Raw genomic sequence first — 26,078 nt, forward strand, 5'->3', positions numbered from 1 at the left:
GGCTCCAACAAACAGGGAAAGCTTTTAGCAGTTTCCAACAGAAGCCACCCCTGTAGCCCCCTGCTACCAAAACCTAGCCACAGAAACCCACTACAATAACATGATATTTATTTGTAGGAAAAAATATTCATTTCATATTCAGGAAAACAAACAAACAAAAATTCAATGAGTGGAGATAAGAGGGAAGGAGAGTCTTTTTGATCCCACAAGATTAAACAGCCTTTGGTGATGCTCCCAGGTGGCACATGTTGTGAGTGTCCTACACAGAACCATAAGCACTGGCTTTGTGTGTATGTATATACAGAACACTACTTATAAGCACAAAGATAATATTAAAAATGTTGAGCCGTTTAATGGAGCTATTTTACGATTTTTGAAAAGCTGGAATGAATTCAGAAAAGAGTATTAACAATGGTCATCTGGGTCCTGGAAAATGCATCATATTGTAAACTAATTTATGGAACACTATGCTCAGCCTGCATAATTTGCCTTATAAAATTACGAGTAGGAGACAGCTAGTATTGTAAGCATGCACACTGGAAAGAGATTTCTGACACTACTCTTCAAATGGAAGGTAAATGGTATAGGAAGACAAAGTGAAGGAAAGATTTAGGCAGGTCAACTAAAAACAAAAATAAGGCATAGTGGGGGGTTTGTGTTTGTTTCATATGTTAAGTACTGCAGTTGAAATATGACATAAAAATCTTGAACTCAATCAAAATTTTAGCCCATTTAGTTTTAGATTTACATGGCTTTTTACTTATTTCTGGAAAATGACCTCATCTTTCAGTAAAAGGAGATTGTGAATTTCATATTTTGAATGCATTTTTTTTCCAAATAGGCTATAAACACCTCACATGATTGAAATATATATGTGGAGAAAAATGTGTACTTTGATTTCAAGATTATACAGAAGAACAAAGACTAAACATTATTTAATATGCTTATGCTCTTTGATGAGTTTCATCTCTTTCCAATTACAACACAAAATTCAACATCATCTTTTTGTCACCAAATTTGTAATATCTTTCTACAGAATGCTTATTAAATATAAAACTTTTTTTCTAATATGAATCTATAAACCTGGCACTGAATAGAAGCAAGATTTAATGTTGCTGCTACTTTTAGTGTAACCTCAACACATGATTCCAAGCAGACTGAAATTAAAATGATCACTGGGTCAGGACTCATGGGAAGGGAGACCCCGTTACCGTAGGGGTGATAACAAATCTTAGACATGTAGGTCTTTACCTAGATGCAATGAAGAGGTGGAACCCTTATAATTCAAGGACAGGTATCTGAATGGCTAGGTTTTGAGTTGCTTGTGCTTTACATAATTAACATCTATTTATCTGCTTCTCAGTCATGGACTTTAAAACACTTTGGATGACTTTCCATCAAGAAAATTCTTCAGCTGGTGTTCCTCATGTTAAGGAGTCATGCCTAATCTGTCTTTGAGAATGCATAGTTCCAACATCTTAAACTGTTCAAGGAAATTATTTTTTCTTCTATAAAGTTTAAACTACTATCCATATTTTGGTTATGGTGGGATTTGTTTCAAATGAGTAGGCATAACTTATAAAAAAATTGGTTCATACTCACTGCTTAAGTACAGACATACAAAGTGCTATTTTAGTAGGATTGTTCTAGTGTGTTTTTCATGTACCACCTACATTTCTGAATGAAGAACTTTTATGATTCTCTTCTCTTTGACTTCTAGCTCTTATACTGCACAGATTAGAAGGCTCTGTATCTTTCAGTGAGGTAATTTTCTCATTGTTGCTCCTCTGAAATTTCCATGTTTAACGTTTCTCAATATTCTGAATTCAAACCATCCTTAATTAATTACCATTGCAGTATTCTACATTCAGTTCTAATAACAATGAACACTGAGAGTCATGAATGTAAAAAGTTGCCTTTTCCAGTTCTAACAATGTAATGCAATCTATCACACTGCAGTTAGCCAAAGTTCAGTTATATCCTCTGGGGTTTAATTATTCTGTTCAGTCTGTAACAACAGAGCAAATGAAGTGAATACCAGAAAACATGTATTTTTGAGATATATAGTGTTTAAAATCACTTGATAGATGAGAGACTCTTCACAAGTTGTCTGAAATTCTCTAGGCTATTATATATATTTCATAGAAAAAACCCCTGTTGTTTCAAATCTATTTATTTCTCCAGAGAACTCTCAATTAGGAAATCAGATATGAAACAGTTAAGAAAACATAATTTCTTAAAAAACTGTTACATTCTTCTACAAGTCAGTTTAAAAATCATGCTATAGTATTGATTTCTATCAAAATGCACAACCAGTTGACACAAAGTAAAATCTGAAAACCAATATGAAAGAAATGGGACAAAGAAATAAAGTTCAGACTTAGCTCCATCCACTGACATAACTAAAGGATAAGACTATATCAGAGTTACTTATCCTGAAATTATTTAGTTGTTAAAATCCAATAAAAACAAATAGGAAAAAAAAAACCTATTGAGCAAAAAATAACCCAACAAAACCTAAGAACTTTCTCCAATATTACTAATGTAAACCAACCATGTGGTCCATTTTTGTATTTTCAGTAATTTCATGAGACAAGATCCAGAATGCCAAAATTCAAATTTGCAAAGATACTTAGTGCAATGTGGTAATTCTACCCTCCAGCAACATCTAAATTTTGGAATGTGCCTCCTGAGCATTGTGATAGATGATATCCACATAGATGGATACTGCCTGACGTTCACTTAGCAGGCTGATGATGTGTGGACAACACAATATGACTGAACAAACACGTCTTGACAAAATCAATGAAAATGATAGTGAGTTGGACCTCTTTTTCTGTGTGTATATGTGCTGGTTTAAAGGTAAACCGGCAGGAGAAATGAACCCAACTCAAAAGAGATTATAAGTCAGAGTTACAATTTAATAAAAATGATACAATAAACACAATTATATGGACAAACAATTGCTTTTAACCCACAAAATCCAGATGTATAACCCACCACCCTGGGGCACGAACAGAATGGCGTTCGTTGGCCCCTGTGCTGAGCCCCACGTGGTCCCCCTGAGTCCAACATAAAAGGAGAGGGAAAACCTGTTGGTGAGAGTGCTGGTCACAATCTGGTCAAGGGTGGTGACCCCAGTCTGGTGGAGGTTCTGGATCCAACAAATGGGGGCAGAAATCCCAAGACCCAAGATTATATACACTCAAGTTCAAGTGTGAATGCCCAGTACCTCCCCCAGGATGGGGAGTTCCACAATGGGTGATTGTGAGTCATGAGATATTTTTGGAATCCTTGGTGGCCCATTAGCAGACATGACCCCTCAGACTGGGTGTGGAGGTGCTAATGAGTCCCCGGAGGGGAGTTATCACACCTGAGTCATTGGTGTGAGGATAGGAACATCCTCCTATCTCACAGGCTTCCCAACACAGGCTTCCTTCCTGGCCTGAAGGGTCAGGTGTGCTCTGGGCAGCTGCTGCAAATGGTCTATTGTTAAGAGTTCCTGGGAAATGACATAGAGGGTGTAGAATACATGGTTTGGGTTACACTCAGACAGTGATGAACTTGTCCTGGCTGCTCTAACTAGGACAGTATTTTTATTAATTTCTTTGATGTGAGTACACACATTCCCCTGAGGATCAAATTTATTTTATCCATCTCTGAACTTGGCATCCATTAACTCTCTTATCATGCATGGTTTCATTTTGTCAATTACATTCTCCTAGTAGTATGATTCATCTCTCTCTAGCTGTTGCACTGGATAACATCTTTTTTTTTTTAGACATTAGTTTTGTTGACTTCAGGGTCAATGTGAGTTTCATTACTTGTATTGATCTGCAAAAAGGGGAAGTTTTTTCAAAATTTGTTTTGTTAGTGGTTGGTTTGTGCCCTGAGTATGAAGATTTCTCCATAGATTTTTATCCCAACACAAATGCATATGTTATCATTGCAGAATCACAAAATAAGCTGAGTTGGAAGGGACCCACAAGGATTATCAAGTCCAACTCCTAGCCCTGCACAAGACCATCCCGAAGAGTCACACCATGTGCCTGAGAGTATCATCCAAATGCTTCTTGAACTCTGTCAGGCTTGGTGCTGTGACCACTTCCCTAGGGAGTCTGTTCCAGAACCCAACCACCCTCTGGGTGAAGAATCTTTTCCTCATATCTAACCTACCCTCCCCACCCCAGCACACCTTCAGACCATTCCCTCAGGTTCTGTCACTGGTCACCACAGAGATCAGTGCCTGCCCCTCCTCTTCCTATCATGAGGAAGTTGCAACTGCAATGACATCTCCCCTCAGTCTTCTTTTCTCCAGGCTGAACAGACCAAGTGACCTCAGCTGCTCCTCATACGGCTTCCCCTCGAGGCCCTTCACCATCTTCATTGCACTCCTTTGGACACTCTCCAATAGCTTACTGATATAAATATTTGTTCTCTGTTGTTCCACTCCGCAGAAAGACGTCAACGCCATCAAACTAAGGACTTTTTTTTTCCGTATCTCATCTGAACCTCTTAAGATGCCTCATATACTCAGTACTAGTAGGACTACTAGAAAAGGATCTCAATCCAATTCTTATGTCCAGGAAAATAATTAAGTTGTATGTTTGTTTTCTTTGAGCCTTATTCCACTTGACAGTATATGCAAACACCGAAAAGCTATCAAATGTTTCATCTTTGTATCTGGAAATTTCAGTAAAAGAAAACTTCAATCCACCTTTTATGATATCTCAGAAAAAAATTTTTAATCTTGCATACTTTACTTGTTTCAAGATCCTGGGAAGACATAGAACAACTTGATATATAACAATATAATGCACAGTTTGTCACATGCCTTACAGACTTCCTTGCTCATATGTACCTTGCAAAATTACAGAATTCCCTTTTTGGCTTTTGTACATCTTATGCTGCAAATCCCTCAGAAACATAGTGATGTTTAATATGGTTTAATGAACTCCAGTGAGACCTTAACTGAACAAATAAAGAGCCATAGAGGCACTTAATGAGGTATGGAATCAAGCATCATCACAGAAGGAGTAAGAACCAGCAGCATGAGAGTGCAGAAGAGGCTATAATTTTATATGTTATGACCACTAGTGGGGGAAAAAAAATAAAAAATTCTATACTATCTTCTACTACTCATATTCTTGAGCACTGGCAATAAAACCTTAAAAAATGCAAAACCCTTATAATGTAACAATTTCTATGCTTCTCTAACATGAACTGTTTCTTGGTGATAACATTTTTATTTAATTATGTCTGTGAGCTTCATAACTTATATTGATGAACATGGATTGGTACACTTGTTTAAGCCTATAATGAACTAAATGTTATACAGAATACAATTTTCCTCTTCATTTACTTTAATTATTATAGTTGTAAATGCTGTTGCCTTCCACGACTACAGAATAAATCTCACTGTAGGATCAATTACTACAGTTTAAGAATTAGACTTAAGAGTTGTTTTGTAATTATGTACAGTTTTTGTGCCATTAGATCTCAGCATTATTCTTTCTAAAATATTTGGAGACCTAATGGCATAAAACATTAGACTCAACATCCCAGGACACTTAATTACTGAACTTTTGTCAGCATTTGACTACTCAATGAACTACAGTTTGTTAATTTGGCCTCTAATGTTTTAAATTAAAACGCTGGTAAGTAAAATCAAATTTTGCTAATTTGTGCTAAAGAGTAAAAACATTCATGAACTCATGATCCATACCTTACAGAAGGAAAGAATGAGCTAAATCATTTTTTAAGAGTTTTAGAAAGTTTCTGAATTGCTACTGTAGAAATGGACATGTATAACACTCCAGCAGAAAGAAGCAGTTAATTAAAAACTTGTTAGCTGGATTCATAAATTTTTTGACAACTGAAGGCTTTTATTCAAACTAAAGTATTCACTAACATACTACACTGATCCTAATTCATAGTGAAATCAGAATGGCCCCATTACTGTGTAATATCTTATAAGCAGATAAAGGGCAAAACTTAATATGTTTGTGACAGTGTTATAGTTTGCAATGTGTCCTTAAATTCATTTCACTAGCCATCTTCCGTGTGGTCCTGTGGAAGAGGAAGATGGATGGTCAAACCAAATCAGAAAGTCAAAGGTAATCCCTGCTATTGCACCAGTGAAATCTGTAGATAGTACTGTAACAAAGAAACCACCTACCTGGATTTCCGTTTGGGACTGAAGGAAAACAAATTTGGCAGTCTGATAAGCTGACAGCAGAAGCTGTGGAAGAAAAGTCAACCTATTTTTCCATTTTTCCCAACAAACTCCAGTTCCTGGTTGATGTAGAATATTTTTAAAGCATCCTTTTTTCATATTTCACCAGCTCCTCACTGACTCTGAAGTATCTTCCAATTCATTATGCAACAGAAACCAAATACTTTCTCTTTATTTTGGGACAACAGAGAAATTACCCATTTTGAACAGAGACCAGTTTAATGTGTAGTAGATAACAATGAAAACATCCATCACAATCAGTTAAGTAACAGTGCTCAAAATTATTTCATAAGCCATTGGAATCATCTAACAGGATTTGATTTGTCTCTTTCTTCTAGATTCTTGAAAAAATGTTTCATACATGCAATCTAAATCTCTTCACTTTGATATTTGCCAATTTACTAGTCAATTTATTACAATAATTTTTTCTAATATAGAACAATATTTCTATGAAAAAGTCAAAATAAGGTTGATTATTTTTAAAGAAGATTTCTTCTAGGAGTTCAAGTAGTGACTCTAAATTCATTCTAATAGGTCAGATGTATTTGAACCTGAACGCTTGGGAGTGTATTTGCTCCTGACTCCATTTTTAGCCAGTGTAGAAACACTTACAACTCCAGAGCAGCTTAAGTTTCTCCAATCTGAATTGCTCCAGGGAGAATATTGTCTTTTCCGCTGACTGTAGGAAAGATTAGGACTTCTACATGAATATCTAGTTTTCTTTAAATCTGTTGATATTGGATTGTTTGTGCATTCTGTATTGCTGCATGATACTGTTAGTACCCGGATGAATCAAAGATGTTTATACACATTTCATATACATACATTTATAATAGTTTTCATTACACTTATAGGGCTTGCTTTTTCTCATTTTTTTTTGTCATCTTCTTACATAAAATCATTAAACTTCCTTTCTGTCAAATTCATTGAATTTTCCCATGTTTTTGGAGACTCAGAAATAGTACCTAAGCAGATTCAGAAACACACAAGTAATGCCTACAAACACACATATGCACAATGGAAAGGCCCAGAAAGTCAGTACTGCAGGAAATGAAAGAAAAACATCCCAAAAATGGGATAACTTGTCACATCTACAGAGAACATATTTATCCCCTAAGATTTTAGCTATATTGAAAATATGAGTCCAATCACCATTTTAGAAACATGATTTAAATATTTTGGAGCCCAGACGACTCACAAAAAGGAAAAAAACTATTGTGCCAATTTGAGTCCTCTTTTGAAATAATTCTTATCTGACTTTTGGTGTAAGTTACTGGTTAGCCGGATGAAGAGTTAAAGGTGACAAACCTATTGCTGGAGTTACCTGATATCAGAACACTCAGAGAGTTTAACAGTCTGGTTACCTTAAAAAAAACAAGCAATGGTCTCTCGTAGTTTTGGAGCCTTCTCTCATGTCATTAATGAGCTGTGCTTTGATAGAGCAATATTGCCCAAAAGTGATGTTGAGTACTTGCATTAGTTAACCATAGGTCTCCAAATAAGCTAAATGACTTTGAGCAGTTTAAACTTGTGATGGAGAGCATCTAAGTATTTAACTGCCTCTAAGCTGATTTTTTTTTTAGATTAGGCTTTAAATATTTTGCCCCACTGCATTAGTGAAAAATGGCCATGAACCCAGAATAACCTGAGGTGAGCCATTTATCAAGTATTGCAAAACACTTCATGTATCACTATTGTTATGCTGCCTAGTAATTGGACCTTAAGAAAAAATGCAAATAATTTCCTACAAGTGTTGATTCATTTTCAATATCTGAGGGTAATAATAGGAACTAGAAATACATTCCAATGAATAATAGATTATGAAAGAGTATCTTGCATAGTTTAATAATTTTTCCTTTAAGAAAAAAATTAGACTTTTGAATTCCTAACATTTTTTGCTTATTTGAAGAAAAATTATGTACTCCACAGGTAAGTGATATTTTAATTTATTTTGCTTTCCAAATTAGTAAAACTGTAGATTTTCTATTCTACACATAGCCCCAGAACTCAGAATTTTAGGATGCTATGTTAAGTCCTTCCTATATGTCTCTATACAAATCATCTCATTTTTATACCTCAGGATTGTTTTAGAAAATTCTCCCACGGGGGAGTTGTTGTTCCTGTCTTTTTAGAAAATACGGAATGGGAGTAATTTATGGTATATAAATGGAAAATACTCTTGCCATACAGCTAGGCACACGCCAAATTCAAGAACAATGTATCTTTCACAGTGACTTTTCTGTCAGAATTTTGTAATAGGGTCAAACTATTTTCACATATGGTGAGAAGTTCAATTGCCACCATCAGTTTATTCGTGTAATAGCCCTGCTTTCAAGGATGCCAAGTGTTAGGCTGGTATTTTCAGTACCTAAAAGTCCAAAGAATAATTTTCTTTATGAGCATTAACTTTTCATTCTTACATTTCAAATCTCCTAAAGATCTCACCCATTTGACTTACCCGCGATAATGGAGGAAAATAATTTCATGTTTATGGAAAACTACCAGAGCCTGACATGCTTCCATCATGTGGCCAGATGATAGTTTGGGCAAAATTTGCCTGTGGGGAATAGTAGTCTCTGCCTCATGCCTTTGTGCATCTTTCCTATAGAGCACATTCTGATGAGCCTTATCTGTCAAAAAAGTATGAAGTTGAGAGTATTTTTCTCCAACCCAAGTTAGTGACTTCTGTTTTTTGAAGTATCATTCCAGAAACTGGGTTCTACCTGTGCAACATGCATTGTTTTATTATTCTCTTCACAATATTTCCTTTAACTGCTAATTATTTTTTTGCCAGTTGTGATTATCAAGAGGTGATATGAATGAGTGTGATGTCAAGTTAAATACCTTTAAACCCTCCTAACCACTCCACAAACCCGAAAACATAGGCATGTTAGTTACACAGTCATTTTGGTATTCAGATACTGGTGAGAATATCTAATATTTGAAGATATACACCTTTATTTAGTGAATCACCTTATGCAGCCATACAACACAAACTATTAATACACTTTTTAGAAGCCTTTATTCAAGGCAACATTTCTCTCTCATTTAGCTCAAGAGGAATGTATACAAAATGTCTATCCAATGAGAAGAATGACATATATCTTAGCTAACAGGGTGATCCATGAAATTCTATGGTCCACATGCACAAACACACACACAACACCAGCCTGTATCTGCCTCCACTCTTGATGATCAGGTATGATGAGCTATTGGGTCTTTTATGGGTAAACAGCTCAGATTTAAATATTTCTGTCTGCAGTAAGCAAGAAAAAAACAAGCAATAAATATACATGACAAATGCATATATAGTCTTCCTTTTTAGCAGATTACAAGTAAGAGGTATGCTGGTTCATTTATTGTACTGCAATCAGCTACTGGTGAGGTAGAAAGTCAAAAGAAGGGACACTTCACAGTAGGGGAAGCAATCTGCTTCTACAAAATAAAGGTAAGAGATAGATATAAAAAAGTAAGATAAGAGGACTTCCTCTATTGAGTATACAAAAATGATGAGCTTCTTTCCAAAGAAAGGGTCAGTCCCCTAAGCTGGTGTTAGTTAACACAGCAGAGATATTGTCTAAACTGGATTTATTTTCTCTCTTAGTTTTTTTTTTTAATTATGTTCAGGAGTAATGGCAATCATGGCTCTAGTAAGCAGGTGAATGAAGTATTCTCTAGAAAGGAGATGTAGAGGTGAAGAAGTAGCAACGCCATACAAGAAAAAGCAACACCTCCTGCAAGGAAGAAAATAAAAAGTTATCCAGTGGAAGGATACCCAGGGAGTATGAAAATAAAAAAAATATTCCATTCTACTCACGTATGAACATGAATATATGCGTGTGAATTTACATTAGTGTCCTTTCTGGATACCATGTATATTCTACACTTACAAATAACATGATGAAACTGGTATTAAATTAGAGTACTACTACTGCTCAGGCAATTGAAAAAACAGTTCTGACTTGGATTGGCCTGATAACCCGTAACTGTATGCATTGATTTTGGATGCTGTACATCTCCCTGTACCTCAGTATTGAGTACTAGTCTTTTTTTTTTTATTTTCTATTAATAAACCATCTATTGTGAAAGGTACAGTATTAATCTTTTCAGAAATTTTGCTGTATCTAAGAATGTTATCACTCTATGTATTGGCATTTGAAGTAATGTGGAAAAAAAAGAAAAAGAGAGAAATTTACATGAAAAAATGCCTTCTTATCTAGCAGAAAACATTAATAAAATATTTTTTATGTTTACAGTGAGAGAAAAATCTTGAAATAGATTACTTGTTTACCATTAATGGTGAATGCTTCCTGAGTTAGTATGCAACACATATGAGCAATCTTCCCTATGCAAAACAGCAGCGGATGCATAGTAATTATGTTAGAGCAATGTAGACATTATTTAGAAGAAAGGACTTGGAGTGCATTTACGGGGGCTGGAGGAGATGTGAAACTGAAATCCAAGTGATTGCATATGCATGTGAACGCATACATGTGCACACAGTCATGCATGCTCTAGCATTTTCAAGATATAACCTTCATTTTTCATGCATGTCACACGACGAGATAGACTATTGCTTTCAGCTTAGAGGATTTAAAACAGTACAATAGCAGATCAAAAATCATATGCTGCCTATTAAGTAAATAAAAGAACATTCAATAGGTATAAAATGCTTGTAACTGTGTTTTAAAATATTTGAAAATTATTAAATATTGCATACTTCATTTTGTCATTTATTTCACTGTAATTCATTTGGGCTATATTTTTTATTCATTACTTTTAAGCTTTTCAGCTCATTAATTTGTTATCTAATTATATCTAATTATTCATTCACAGCAGTATACGTAACTTTCAAAAACTACCAAATTTGTACCGTAAAATGTTCTGAGAATGTGTTCAATACACTCAATAAAAAATTATTTCACTTTGCTTAAACCCCATCATATTAATTTAGCAAAAAACTGGACCAGCATTTTCTAATCTAGAAATACAATGTTATTATCTTAAGGTCTTCTTCTCATTGTCTTAAGGCTCCACTGTACTTTATGGAAATTAAGTAAACAATAGGACATTTGTCCTTGAGTAGAATGAACAAATGTTCTAATAATCAAAGCTAAGATCATAAGTAGTGAGAAGCAAGATCAAACCTACATCTGTTCTCTGGTATCTCTTTTATATCTTTTATATCTACCAAAACATATTTACTGTACCTGGCACTTACACTTTTAAAATTTGCATTGTCTTTGTTTCTGGGCTGTTACACATTTCCAAATTCTTTCTTTTTTCTTAGTCTAAGGTAGGGCTAGGATGGCTTTCAACTTACATCAATACAGCTGGTTTCTCTCTAGAGAGACACTTAAGTGATTTATTGAGTTGAAATTCATTTAGTCAAATCATGTTCTGAGGAGTGAGGGAACTCCTTTAAATAGAAATTTGGTAGTACATCCATCTTTGGTAAGTGGATTCTGTAGAGTTACAGAAAATACTTCTGTTGTAACAAAATCTACACCATCTTTGTGTTCAATTGTGCTGTCAGACCCAGGGACAATTCTTCAGAGCCTGTATGTTGATCACAAACTGGCAATTCTTAAAATCTTTATTTACTTCACGGAGAGCAGACTGAATATGCAAGCCGCTCTTTTCTATTGGAAGATAGAGCGCCGTTCTTGCAAGAGTTCGTCTGATGAAGACAGCAGGATTTTGCCATCCTCACTTTCTTAAAGGAGGTTTGTATCTTATATAATGGTACAGACTGGCCTGTAGCTGGCTGAAATCTGAAAGATGGATCAATTCAGAGACTTACATTTATTGAGTTTTGAAGACTGTGACATCCTGTATCAAATTTTGAAAACAAGAGAAAGGGAATTTTCAGTCATGCCTGTCGAGGACCAGGAATCGGAATGGGAACGATTCCGGAAATGGAAAAATATGTACAGCGTTTGAATGGACTTTACACATTGTGTGTTTCCCCCGAATTTGTATCTTCCGGGCATGTCCCTGCCTGCTCACCTCCCTGCTCCTCTGTCTTCTCTGCCGATTGGCTGGAGAAGCTGCGGCAGGAGACAGCCCCCATTCACCCTTTCCTCCCCTGGTCCCTCCTGCGCTCTCCCCCCCTTTTGCCCACGGCCCAATCCTGGTTTGTACCCCCGCCTGTCTGTCTCCTGCTCCACCCTATGTTCTGGCCCTTTCCCTCCGGATAAAAACCCCGCGTGGGCGCTGGATTAAAGATTCTACCTGCACCCCACCTTTGTGTCTGGGATCCGTGCCGTGTCGCGACCCCATTCCCCTCCCCCGTTCGGACCGCGGCACATGCCTATTTGATAACTCATTGTCAGCTACAGCAGCGCAGCCCTATTGGAACTGCGGAACAATAGAATTGCAGCAGTCAGTAGGAAGCAAGAGAACTTTCTGATCCTGAAACTTTGACACTGTAGCTGTAAGTCCAAAGAAAAGTGTCCAAAAAGAACTTGAGGTTAAATCAGGCTCTATTGGACATACCTCTTAGAAGGATCCTGAGAAAAGGATAAACTAAAGGATTTCATAAAATGTGACTAGAGGATGACATCAGTGCATAAGAATCAAATTTTCCTATCTGTATCTGAAAGAGTGTTAGCCTTCTGTTTGGTCAGCTAGGCTCTTGGTTTGTTTTTGAGCAGAATATGCACACATTAGCCCAGTAGAAGCCAAAACTTGAGATAATTTATTGGAAAGTCCTTAAGAAAGCTTCCTATCCAAGCATCTTTATGACACAACTGGATACAGTCACAGAAATTTTTCCAAAATTGGCTTGGCCAGAGCAAAAGGCTTCCCATCTGTCTGAAGTACTGCTAACTCTAAAAACCCCAGAGGAAAAGAGGGAAATAGATCATAGTGGAAGTGTGTTGCTGACAGCATCTCAGATTGGAAGTGTATAAATGACTGCCTTCTACCAACTTACATGGATTCAGAAGCAGGGATCAGACATCAGAGGAGGTTTACAGTTGTCTGAATATAGGCATCACTACAGTTTGAGCTGGTCAGCAGCTCTTGTTTCAGAAAATCAAGATTCTGATGAAGGTCCTCATGTCGTATTTTCTAGCCACATGCAGATACTTGAGTCCCCTAAAGTGGTTTAATAAATACATGTTTTGGGAACTGAATCCTACCCTAAGTGTTTATCAGCTAACATTCTGTTCTACATTTGCCATTTGAAAAACAAGGTTGCTTCTAAATGCAAAAGAACTCTATCCTGCTTCAAGGATTGGACAACTTTCGAACAAGAAATCTGAAGGAATGCAACCACTTGGCGGATGTCTCCACTGAGAAGGATGTTACAGCTGTTACTCTAATAATATGTTGTAGGGAGATTATGGATGACCAGAGAACAGAAAGTCAGCAAGAGGCTTTGCTAATTTATTTGTTACAGAGATCCTGCAGTCCAGGCTGTAATTAAGGGTTGGCAGGCTCCCAAGCCCATCACCATACACACAGATTGCTGCCTCTAAGACATGCAGTGGACTTTATTAGTAAATTCTTAGTAGCAGTTCAAGCTTTAGCTGCAGTTGTGCTATTTGAGTTTGGGACACTGGTAGGAAGGGCCATAGTCTGGCCCTTAACCATATAATAAAGTTACCTTGGCTTGCCCTGGCCTGAGCCTGCCCTGTTATTTCCACAAGTTTGTAAACTTGGCCAAATCTCCTCTGATGTTCAGTGGTTCTACCAAAATCATTGCCAGTTTTCTTCATGATCAAGATTCTCTATGATTAAGAACTACTACTACAAAAAAAAAATAAAATAAAAAGGAGAGAGACAAGAAAGAAAAGAAAGAAGAACCTTCTGCTACTCTTTGTAAGGGTAAATATAATGCATTAACTAGCTACTCACATTGCATTGGATAAAAAATTAAGTCTCAGAGGTGTTTCTGGTATTTGGAATAAAAGTTCTTATCACTTTTTGACATGGGATTACTCCTCTGGGCCTCCTTTTCACAGCAGTGTTTCTTATTGTAATGCAGTGGTGATGGTAAATATCCAGTGGTGGGTGTGTGCTCCTCCACACATGCCTGAAGGAGTTTTAGCACTGTCTTGTAAATGTCATACAGTGTATGTACCATAACTCCTCTGTAGAATTCTCAAGTTTTTTCCTCCCAAAAGATAAGAACACATGCATTATGTAATTTTGTGGAAAAAAATAAAAGAATTGAGTTGCTAGTGACAGTTCACTTGACCGTGAAGAAATTTTGGGCTCTAAACAGAAACTAGGCGTGTGAATTAAAACAGCACTGATTTGAATCTGGAGCCTACTCAGTAAGCACGCTCAAAGATGCAACGGAGCAGTTTAAGCCTCTGTCCCACATCTGCAAGTCTATACTCCATATCCCTCACCAATAGCATTCCCAAAACTAATAGTAAATTCCAGAATAGGTCTATTAAGCTATGTCAGATATGTGAGGCTACAGAATTGCAGAAAGATGATACAGGAGTGCAAATAGTTGTGGTGAAGGCCCAGCTGTGAAGGAATAAGAGATTGGAAATAGTTCTAGGTCATGTTCAGTATGAGAGATAGGACATCTCTGCATCTCTGAACTTCCATGCCTCCAACAACAGCACATAGGAAGACATCCCATTACAATTAATCCCACTTACTATCTGATGGTAGAGATGAGCATTTGGAAACAAGAACCCTTCAATTTCTGGACTGCATTTCAGCTGACATAGTAATGAAGATATGGAATCTAGAAAAGAATGCTGTGGTGCTTTCCATTATATCACAAAACAACCAAGATGGAATACTACATAAAGGCAAATGTTATTTTCTTTGTTTGGGGGTCAAATTCTCAGCACACAAAAAATGGTATCAAATCAAATGGAATAGGGCTCCATAGCTGTGTACAAGCAGAAAACCTGACTTTTAATGTCAGATGTCAAAAAAATACAATTTATGGTGCATTGAGAAGTATGTTATTAGTAGAACACAACTGGTTGAAACCTCAAAGCTATCTACTAAATTAACAACTAAATGATAAATTAATACTCATTACCTACATGACCTTTGAGAAAACATAAGAAGTTAAAGTATTTTTTCCTTAATTTTTTAGATATGGCTTGATTTAATATCTTAACTAATAAAAAATGTTCTGTGGGAATTTAAACATCTGAAAATAGTTAAGAAAATGTCATCAACATTTAGAACCCCAAGAACTTCTCAAAATACATTTTGTTTTTTCAAAAAATGGATTTTAATCAACATTCCTATTTGCTGTATCCTTTAGATTGCAAACTATTTTGTTGCAACAATTTCCCTGTAGTTATGAACATAATTCTTTGTATTATGGGCATCAAATTAACAGAAGTCATAAAAATGTTTCTAAATTTAAGAAAAAATATACATTGATTACATACTTCAAATTACATTGGAGGAACTGTTGATCCAGAGTGGATAGAATTCAACATGTGTTTCACGTATGCTTCTTTGTCTTCTGGGTTGTTGATGAGTTTCTTTAGAAGAAATTCAGAGGAATTGTGTTGTTCGTTGGGAATGAAGAACAGATGTGTGTAATGAGTGTCTGGGGTGAGATGGAAATCTGTGCAGCTGTATATTACACCAGATTTTTTTTTATCATTCTCAATTAGCTTTTGGAGAACATTGACTACAATGGGACCAGCTGCTCTTTCAACTGACTGTACAATTTTTACTAAGTAAAATGGACCCTATATAGCGAATTTTATTCCACTGTCATGCTAAAAATTAAAGGAAAAATTGTACTGGAATGTTTATGCTTCTATCCTTCTTCTCTTCTATTCTTAACTCCTCTTTTTCTGTTATTTTTACCAGCAACTGAACAAAAGTGATGTACATGAGCACTAATGTATCTTGTATGATACCTTTGAATCTCTATAATCTCTTTTCCTCAAAGGCTGAGTCTGTAATGAAATTACAGGAGTTGGAATATAGTACTCATTTGCTAGATACTCAGCTTAAAACGAGTTTGCACCAAGATGCCCACCCTAGGATTTCTCGGAGAGGGAATCGCTTCCAGTTTTACAGTACTGTATTGAAAAAAGCTGAATTGTGACACAAATCTATTTGGTTTGATATACTTCATCAGGTTTATCAGGTAGGATCTCATTTGTAAACCAATGTCTTGTGTCAAAGGAAAATCCCATGATAAATTCCTAAATATCTTTTAATTTCATCTTAATCAATACATTCTTGTACTTTGCTTAGATTGAATTATACACACAGAAGGCAAGATCCACAAAAGGTCATTGATCTCTAACCCCTTTAGACTACATAAGACTTATATCCTGTTAAAGATGTATTGTAAACACAGAAGCATCTGATAAATTTAGAAACTATCTTTAGAACGATATATTTGCTTTTCTAATTGTTTTTATTATTAAAGGCATTATACCACACCACTATGTACAGTAAAGATTATTCAAAAATATTTGAGAATAGATCCAGACCAAATACATTCTAATTTAGGTTCCTTTCTCAAACAACCTAAGTTTGGACCTTTCCTCTGTAGAGACATCTTTTATGTACCAACACAAGTGGGAACACTAGAACTGTATGAGACCTTAATTTTTGAACTGTAGTGACCAGTGGGTACCTAAAAAGAAATTTTCACTAATTCTAGCAAGGTCAAACTCACAGTTCTGTGATGACTAGAAACTGTACAGAGTCACAAAACAGTGCTGTAACTTGTCGAGCCAACTCTGAACATGTGTTGCCAGGTGCTTGTCACAGTGGGCAAGAGAAAGTATTTCATCATGATTAGAAAGAAATACTTCTTCTACACATTAATTACTTGATTCCTTTCTGGAATGCTGGGATGCACCATCTTTTTAAGCAGATAATATGAATATGCTGTACAGATTGTTTCAAAGATGTTGAAAGAGAAAAAAAGATGATTTGTCTAGTGTAAAAACCCTTAGGGTCCAGAATATCACTAAGAGGTTATACATTAACAATTATTTCATCTTTCCTTTAATCAGGGCAGCCAGACTTCAGCAAATATCTACCCAGTATATCTGTGGCAACACAGATACACACTGCATGCATCATTTACCTAAGAACTAGTGGTAGCCAAGTTTTAGTGTAAGGCTAGAAAGAATATTCATGAAAGGGCATCTGATGACTTGAATAACACCCCTGAGTATTGAACTGAATATCAAAAATTGTGACTTTCTCTAGGAGAAGAAAACCTCCTCAAGAAGGTTGAATGAGGGATTTCTAAAATTACAGTATGAAACAATACAAGCCTAAAAAATGTATCTAAAATATTTTAGATCACCACTAAAAACAGCTTGAAGAAAGATTAGCAATTATTTCTGCTTAATTTGTTACTTAAAAGTGATTTATGCTGTAGTAAATACTGACAGCCATATTCTTCTTTAATTTTCCCTCTCTGATTAAAACAGTGAATCCTTCAGTTATTAGGGCTGGATTTTATGACAGTGCATTATTAGTCAATCATTTGCAATTTCTACAAGTGCCTCATCTAATACAATCAATAGGTTTTTTCCTTGTTCCAGGTGTCATCTCTATGATAAAAATCTGTCTTTTATGTGGCTATAAACTGATCATGGGTCATAAAATATAATAAGTGCATACCAAGTGAACACATCATTACTCATTCTCAGTATTCACTGAATGTACAAGTAAATGAAAGCAAGTTAAGTTCTAGCTTCATATACAAATTTAAATTCCATTAAATGCTCCCCTAGCTAATGGTCCATATTTCATTCTTTCCCATGTTTAATTTGACGAATTGTTAAAGCTGAATTTTTCTAAACCTTATAGGGTGCCAAATCACTCAAGGAACAGGATGACAAAATGTCAAGCTATCAGTTACACTCTGAAAAGGAGCAGACAAAAATCTGAGTAGGAAAACTTATCTGTTCTTGATGGACTACTGATTTATGTCATTAAGACTTTTCACCATCGGAAGTAATGTAAGTCATTGCACTACTCCAACTTGTTACTGACAATTCTAATTATTTTATTAGGAGATATAAGTTTGTTTATATTTGATATTCCTTCAAGTTTATGAGCAAGTGAATAGCTATTAAGAAAAAATATATTTTTTTAATAGACAGGAATATAATTAAATATCTGAGAAAAAAAATTCTCAGTAGATTCTTGTACACATGAAGTTCGTGTCTGTAATATTCAGTATCAGTTTGAAATTCATAATGGGAATAATTATTGAGAGCTTTTCAGTAACACAATTCAAGGTAAAGAAAATAAAATAATTTGATGTTAATGCACAGAAACCTAGATTCACAAAATCACTTTTCATGCCATTCAATGAATTGCAATGAACTTCAGGAACATGCAGGACCATATTGTTTGAGTGTTTCCACAGCTTCTTCATAGAAAGTGTTGTTGTTTCATCACTTCTTACCTTGCTGGATCTTCCTTTTTTTTGAACCGTAGCTGTCAATCCCTTTCTCAAAATAGGCTTCAGAGATGAGTTGGCCAGATAACACAAAATCCTATTTTCAGTGAACCACCAGACAGAAAATGCCACAGGAGTCAGGAGATCCAAATTCAGTTTATTTTCTCAATGACAGGAATGTCAATGAACATCTTCCAGGAGATTACAAATCGAGTATGATTTTCCATGAAGGGTCTTTCTCAGTCCTTTCAGCTGAAAACCATTTGATTTTGAATGTATAAAGATTAAAGGAAACTAATGAAAAACCTAGAGTTGAATACATCTGTCTTAGCTTAATCTTCTAAAAGTTATACACCTGAGTCTCTTGCACTCATATGGGTCTCCTTTTAAGTCAGTGAAGAGAAAAAACAGAGAGTCATTTGTCTTGTGCTGCTATAGCCATATAAGACAGGTCAGATGAATATCCCTCTGGAGGTGCCTATTTCTCTCCATTGACTGTTAGTGGAACATAGGTGACTATCTCATATTTAAGTACAGAAGTTTTAGATGTCTAAAGTTATATGAAATAAATTCCAACTCCAGAGGCTAAGGCAGGATGCTAGGACAGGTGGCCATGGAAAAAACAGTCATTGCTCAAATTATCTTGAAGAATTTTTACAAACTAGAACACCACTGTCCCACCTACACTATAATAAATCCCCCTCTCCAAAATCTGCAAGGGTAACCAGATAACCCAGCAGGAATTAAAGATAGAGATACGTTGTGCTTTAAACCCAGCTGGAAATTAAGCTCCAAGCAGCTGCTCGCCTTCCTCCCCATCCCCTCCAAAGAGGGACAAAAGGCAGAGATTATGGGTTGAGATAGCAACCCATAAAGAGAGTAAACAGTAACAGCAATAATATTAATAGCAACAGTGTATATAAGAGGATGATTACATGGAAAATTGCTCATGGAAGTTCAACTGATCCGACTGACCTGACACTACTGCAGCCGGTGCTATGCGGCTTCCTGAGACAAAGGTGAAAAATGGTGGATGGAACCATTCATGCCCATGTTTTTCCCCTGAGCCCAAGACAATGAGAAACAATGAAAGACAAACCCCCACCTCGGTAGGACTGGAGTCACCCCAGTGATCCGCTTGCTGCTCACTCATCCAGAAGAAAGGAACAAAAATGGCAGCAGTTCCTCTGCGCATTCCCTTTTTCTTCCACCCAAAGCCATGTTCCCTTCTTCTGGGACATGAGAATCCCTTATTTCCACCCTAAGCGATGATGTGGGTGGTATAGAATAACAAAGGAGACACACCTACACAGCTCCAGGCTTTGCCCTACTTCCATCCATGGTCAAAACTAGGCCAAGACAGGAAAAGATTTCTTCAGGTAAAAAAACCCATAATCTCTTATTTGGGGTACTCATGAACATTTATCTTTTGTGCTGTCTATGCTGTTGTCTTAAAGAGGACTCTCATCTGTCCGATATATATTTAACTAATATAAAACAGTTGAATAAGATTCTTCTCATCTAAGTTTTCAATTTATTTTCTCATAACTAACAATTAAAAAAGTAAATAATTAATCCCATAGGACCTTCCCATTAAGCAGTTACTATATCAGAAACTGGCAGCCTTCTTAATGGCCACACGGTAAGATATATCTTTCACTTGTTCCATTGTGAAGAAGACAAGAATCTTTTGTATGGTCTCTTACCCTGCACCTTACAAAATTTACATCTTGTGCTGCTGAACTAGAAAGCAGCACAAATCTATACTGATTTGCCATGCTGCCATGAACATACTGTAATTATAATAGCTGTTCAATATATGTAAGTTGTATAATGTATACAGTATAATGTAAGTTATTGCATGCTTTGTGTTTTTTGTGTATCACCATCGTTGAAATGAAGGCGATAAATCATTACCTTTGTCTGAGGTGAGTATACCTTAAGGAACCAAAACACAAAGCACTCAATGCAATGTTTGGGGTTTCGGCAAGGTATTTGCATATTTACATACTTCTTTATTCACAGCTGTTCACAATGTCAAACAGGTCATTTACATCCACCAAATCAGAAGTAAACTTAAAAACAATTAACATACTCATATATGAAAATCTCATTTGTTTTCCTTCCTTCTAGCAATGAGTGAAGCACATCTAAACTCCAGATTCCACTCTTATACAGTAACAATTGGCTTTACATTGCGGAGGATTTGGTTTTAACGATATGGAGCACTGAATGGAAAGAGGGGTTAAAGTGTTATGTTGCTGTTAACCTTCTTGTTTACATGACCTGATTTACCAGTTTGCCTGGGTAAGGAGGAGTGACGCTTCCTTCCACTTGTCTAGCTTAAAAAAACCACGGAAAATATTGCTTGAGGATTGTATAGCAGAAAGAGGTTTTGTCTCTTCCCACGTCCTGAAGTAGTTCAGACAAAAGTTCATCGTATTTACTACAAAGAAAGGAGTCTGGAATTCTGTTACTGTTATCAATGATAGCTCATCTTTTTTGAACAGTATACCTGGCTCTGGAAGTCACACAATTTTCCCTCAAGGACAAAGCAGGACAGTTTAGTAAATTTGTTGATGTGAGTCTGTTTCTTGATTAAAACAAAGAAAACTTACAGATGCCATAGTAAGAACATTTTCTCTAAATTACTAACAAAAATATCTTTTGCAACACGTTTTGTTCTTCTTTTCAATTCTGGTCATTACCAGCATCTGCTGCCAGCAGTATGCAGTAATTTAAGCATTATCTCAGGAGCAGACAAAAAGTAGTGATACATAACACATGCCAAAATTTAATCAACTCTTATCAGAGTTAATGATTTATTTTTTTCTACTGTGGTTTGATAAGAAAGTAATGTAATGAAGCAAATATATTTTTCTGCAATTTACATATCACTCTGCTTCTTGAAATTTGTGTCTTTTTTTTTAAAGAAAAAAACTTATTTCATTTTAAACAGTCATTAAAGGGCTCATACATTAGATAATTATTTGCCCAAATAAACACAATTTGTCCATTTTCTTGGGGAAAGTATAACTCAACCTGTCATTCATGACTCACCTTCAGAGCAAATTGTTTGTGTTTTCTCACATTTCATTCACTAGCTTCACATGTTTGAAAAAAAAGGAGCATTTTACCTATTAATTGGTTACTATCTTCTATGATTAGTTTTTTCAGATTAGACTGTACCTGTCATGCAATCTAGTATTTATCGGTACATGCACAATAATGTTAGTAGAAAGCTTGAAAAGAAGAATTGTATATATTTAAAACTTTTACCTATTTTTTAATTGATAAAATTATAGAATCATGGAATCATTAAGGTTGGAAAAGACTTCTGAGATCACCAAGTCCGGCTATCAACCTAGTACCACCACCATGTTCACCAGATAAAACAAAAAAAACCCCAAACAAACAAAAAACAAAAAAAACCACCAACAACAAAAAATCCACCATGTGTTCCATGTTTAGTTTTCAAATTGTCTCATTTTAACCGTGGGTTACAGAATTAAAATTGATCTTTTATTTAGTCATCGCTTTGACATTGGCATGACTACAGTAATTAGTAGTTCTCCTGTTGTTTGTCAGGTTTGAATAATTTTTGTTCAGAACAATTGAAGACAGCTTGTCTTGGATTCAGACTGAGAATTATATTGATAATTACTGATGTTTTGAGTCAAAGACTCTTTTTTCGTGTGTCTCATGCTCTGCCACCGAGAAGGTACTCAGCAAAAACTGGGAGGGAGTATAACCAGGACAGGTGACCTGAACTGGTCAAAGGGATATTCCACGGCACAGAACATCATTCCCAGTATATAAACTAGGGGGAGTTACCCAGAATGGTGGCTGATCTGTATTTGGGAAAGGGGTGTCTGATATCAGTCAGCCGGTGGTGACTGAATTGTTTGTGGTTTTTTTATTTCCCTTTTTATTATCATTATTATTATTATTTACCTATATTATTGTATGTTACTTTCTTTTCAATTACTAAACTCTTCTTAACCTACAAGTTTTACTTTTGATTCTCCTTGCCATTCCACCACGGTGGAGGGGGAAGAGAAGGAGGTTCAGCGAGTGGCTGTATGGTACTGAATTCCCAGCTGGGCTTAAACCACAACAGCCAGTCATGACTCTGGCACCTCAATTAATCAGGAAGAACACTGGGAGAAACACATTCATATGCTGTTGAGTACCAAGAGGTGCTATAGGATAATTTCTGTGCCTCAAAGTACCTACAACTGCAGTTCACCAACGAAAACCTTGGTGTCGCAAGTTGGAGTCTTCCTGTACTCATCTCAGTATTTATGTTAATTTAAAAAAAATCATCAAATTAAAAAGTTTATATTTCTCGCAAATAACTTTGTATAAAATGCTGAAATCCTCAATGAGCATTACTAAAGGTCAGATGTGACTTGAAGTGATGAGTACAGATGATATTTCACAGCTAGAATTCTGGAGAGGACTTGACTCATCTGGAGAAAGTTCTGGTCAGTAATATGTACTGCAAAGTTACATATTCTAACTCCTAGGACTGCAGATTAATCATCTGCAGAGACACAATGGGAAATAATTTTTTCTTTACAGAACAGGGATTTTGCACAGGAGTATAAGAGAATTCTCTGAGTACAAACCGACAGTATAATATGATTGCCAACAGAAATGAAACTATTATTGTACTGGAATGGGTAAATAGGAGTTCATATGTAAGGTACATGAAGCCCACTCTCCTCAGTGTCAATAAGCCTCTGCTTGTTCATTGGTTCGGTTTTTTTCCAGATGTGAATGCTACTACACATTTTTAAAAAGAAATAAAGTACAAAAGGTAAAAAGGAAGAATAGTTCAAAAAAAATAGAAAGAGAGAAAAGGTTATCTCACGGGGTATGATTAGTGTAAATAGGAGCTAACTAGAGGGAACAGCTGTCTTCAAATGAATTGAAGATCACTGCAAAGAAGATAATAAGAAACTGTTCCCCTATAGATAAAAAAGGTAATGATCTTAAACTGAGACAGAAATTCTAAGACATGAGTGCAAGGGTTAAATTAAAGTTACTCTAGTAGCCTGATTTTGAACACTTGCCTCTTGAAAGCTTGATGTTCTTTTCGTATGTTTAAGAAGTCGTATTTAAGTGTACATATGAAAGAAAAAGATTCAACCATTACGTTTTCACTACTTTTTTCTGAATAAATGGAAATATCTATCACTGCTCTAACAAGCATGGATTCTTTTCTTTAGAAAAAAATCATTAAACCCATCCTCAAAGTCCTAATTAGGTACTTTGTAGTGTTTCTAACAGTAACACTAATTTTCTCAAGTTTTTTGAAGGCAATAGCTCTCTTTATAATGCAATTTGTATTTTTTTTCCCTTGCAACAGCCCCAGAGGGGAATGCTATCTCATCATAATACTCACTTTATTTTGTATCTCACTGCCTAAACAAGCAAGATATTTCGTGAATAGAATTTTATAAATCCTGTTTTCCATTTTGCTTCTACATTTAGAATGCATTAACCCAAGCAAGGGGATTTTTCTTCTTTGTATTTCTCACAAAAATCTTTCCTCTTCAGTGCCACTATGACTCTTAATTGTTACCACACGAACAATACTGAAAAAATTGAAACCTCTCTCATAGCGCTACATGCACCACACCAGACTGTTTCAGTGGTGACAGTGTAAACATACTTTGTGCCATAAACAACACCCCTATTACAGCCTCTAGAAGCCAACTTCACCATTCAGTTCCCCCTATTCCAACCCCATTTAACACTAATTTTTATCTTATGTAGCACTACTCATTGTATATTAATTTTAACTTGAGTGGATTAGAAAAGACACTTTTGTATAATATGTCAATGTAATATCTCATGTATATCACCACTTGAAAGCAAGTAATATCTCGTATGTATTTTTACTTCTGCAGTCAAAGAAGTATCAGCATCACCACTTTGAACAGATACACAGATAATATTTATTTCCTGGCACTAATTATGACTAGATATAAGTAGAAAAATACATTTTCTGGTGTAATAATTTTTAATTAAAAAATCAGTTTGATTCCCAGATCTATGGTGATTTTACAGAAGTTTATATACTGTATATCTGAAAACAAAATACAGTGATGTCCCCTAAAATATTTTCTAGTAGTTCCCAGAAATAGCTTCCAGGAATGTTCCTGAAGAGTTTAGCTGGTGTTCATGACAAAATGTGAAATAACAGTTCATTTCTTTGGTAAAAATGAATCTAACAGTCTAGGATACTTATATATTTTACCTTTCCTGTCGCATTATTTATTTTCAAATTCTAAGATAGTAAAACAAGTTAGATGTCTTTCTCAAAACCTCTTTTTGCCTCATAATTGTATACATAGAACTAAATGTACATATGACTATTTAGGACAAAGAAATCACTTATCAGTAACACACAGACACAATGTGTTAGGCATGCTTTCCCTCCATTATTAATACATTGTTTTCTTCAATATGCATCCAGGTCAAGAAACGTATTTCTGGCATGGGGAAGAATTAGAATTCAGAATATACCACAGAACTTTCACATATCAGATTCCCATAAGCTTCAGGGCAGGAAAAAATTATCGCTGAGGGCAGATAATTCTCCAAAGATTGAATTAATTGTCCTTGGAAATGTGTATTTCTTGCCACTGATTGAAGAGCCAAACCAGCTAACCCTAGATCCCTTTATAAAGAAATAGTTTAGTGAGATGAATTCCATTAGCGGGATCTTCACTTTTCAGTTTCTGACAATTTAGACGCCTTATTTATACGGACTCAGATCTAAGTGAAGTCGATATTTCATCTGAGTGCTAAGTTAATCTGACAGTTCACATTTTCTGAGTTCATATCTTCTTCACAAGGCTACTCCAAAAAAAATCAAAAGGCTATTTTTTAAAGGATTGTGCTCCAGCAGTTTTCTCCATGTTGCCATTTTCCAAGTACCACAGCAGCTATGCAGTAGCTTCCCATTTACTAAGTACTTACATTTCCAGACTTCTGAAGTATTCTTGCAACTCCTTTTTGAGAACTTACAAAGCTTGTGGGCTTTAAGCAGTTTAAGGATGGCAGTTTATTCTTTGATGAGTACCTGTAAAAATTATAAATAAAAGTTTCAATTACAGCAAATCAAATGCTGAATTATAGGATTTAAGTGTTTATGAAAATATGTCTAGCAAACATAAAGATATACACACAAAAATACATGTAGAAAATCTTTCATTAACATGATTTGTATAGATAGCCAAAAGAACTTTAAATTTCTAGGAACAGCAACAAAGATCTAACTTTTCCACTAATTTCAGCCATGCATATCAAAGTCTAATTGTTTTCTTGTCTTTTTTCTTTTTTTTTCCCCTTTTTTTGGTTCCAAGCCTCCTTGCAGCCTGTGGGCTTTTCCCTTCATTTGTTACTTGTTTGGTCATTTGGACATCTACACAGTGATATGTTTTT

Source organism: Pipra filicauda, unplaced genomic scaffold (assembly GCF_003945595.2).
Source record: "Pipra filicauda isolate LSUMZ 115617 unplaced genomic scaffold, ASM394559v2 scaffold113_size4260070_pilon, whole genome shotgun sequence".
NCBI lineage: Eukaryota > Metazoa > Chordata > Aves > Passeriformes > Pipridae > Pipra > Pipra filicauda.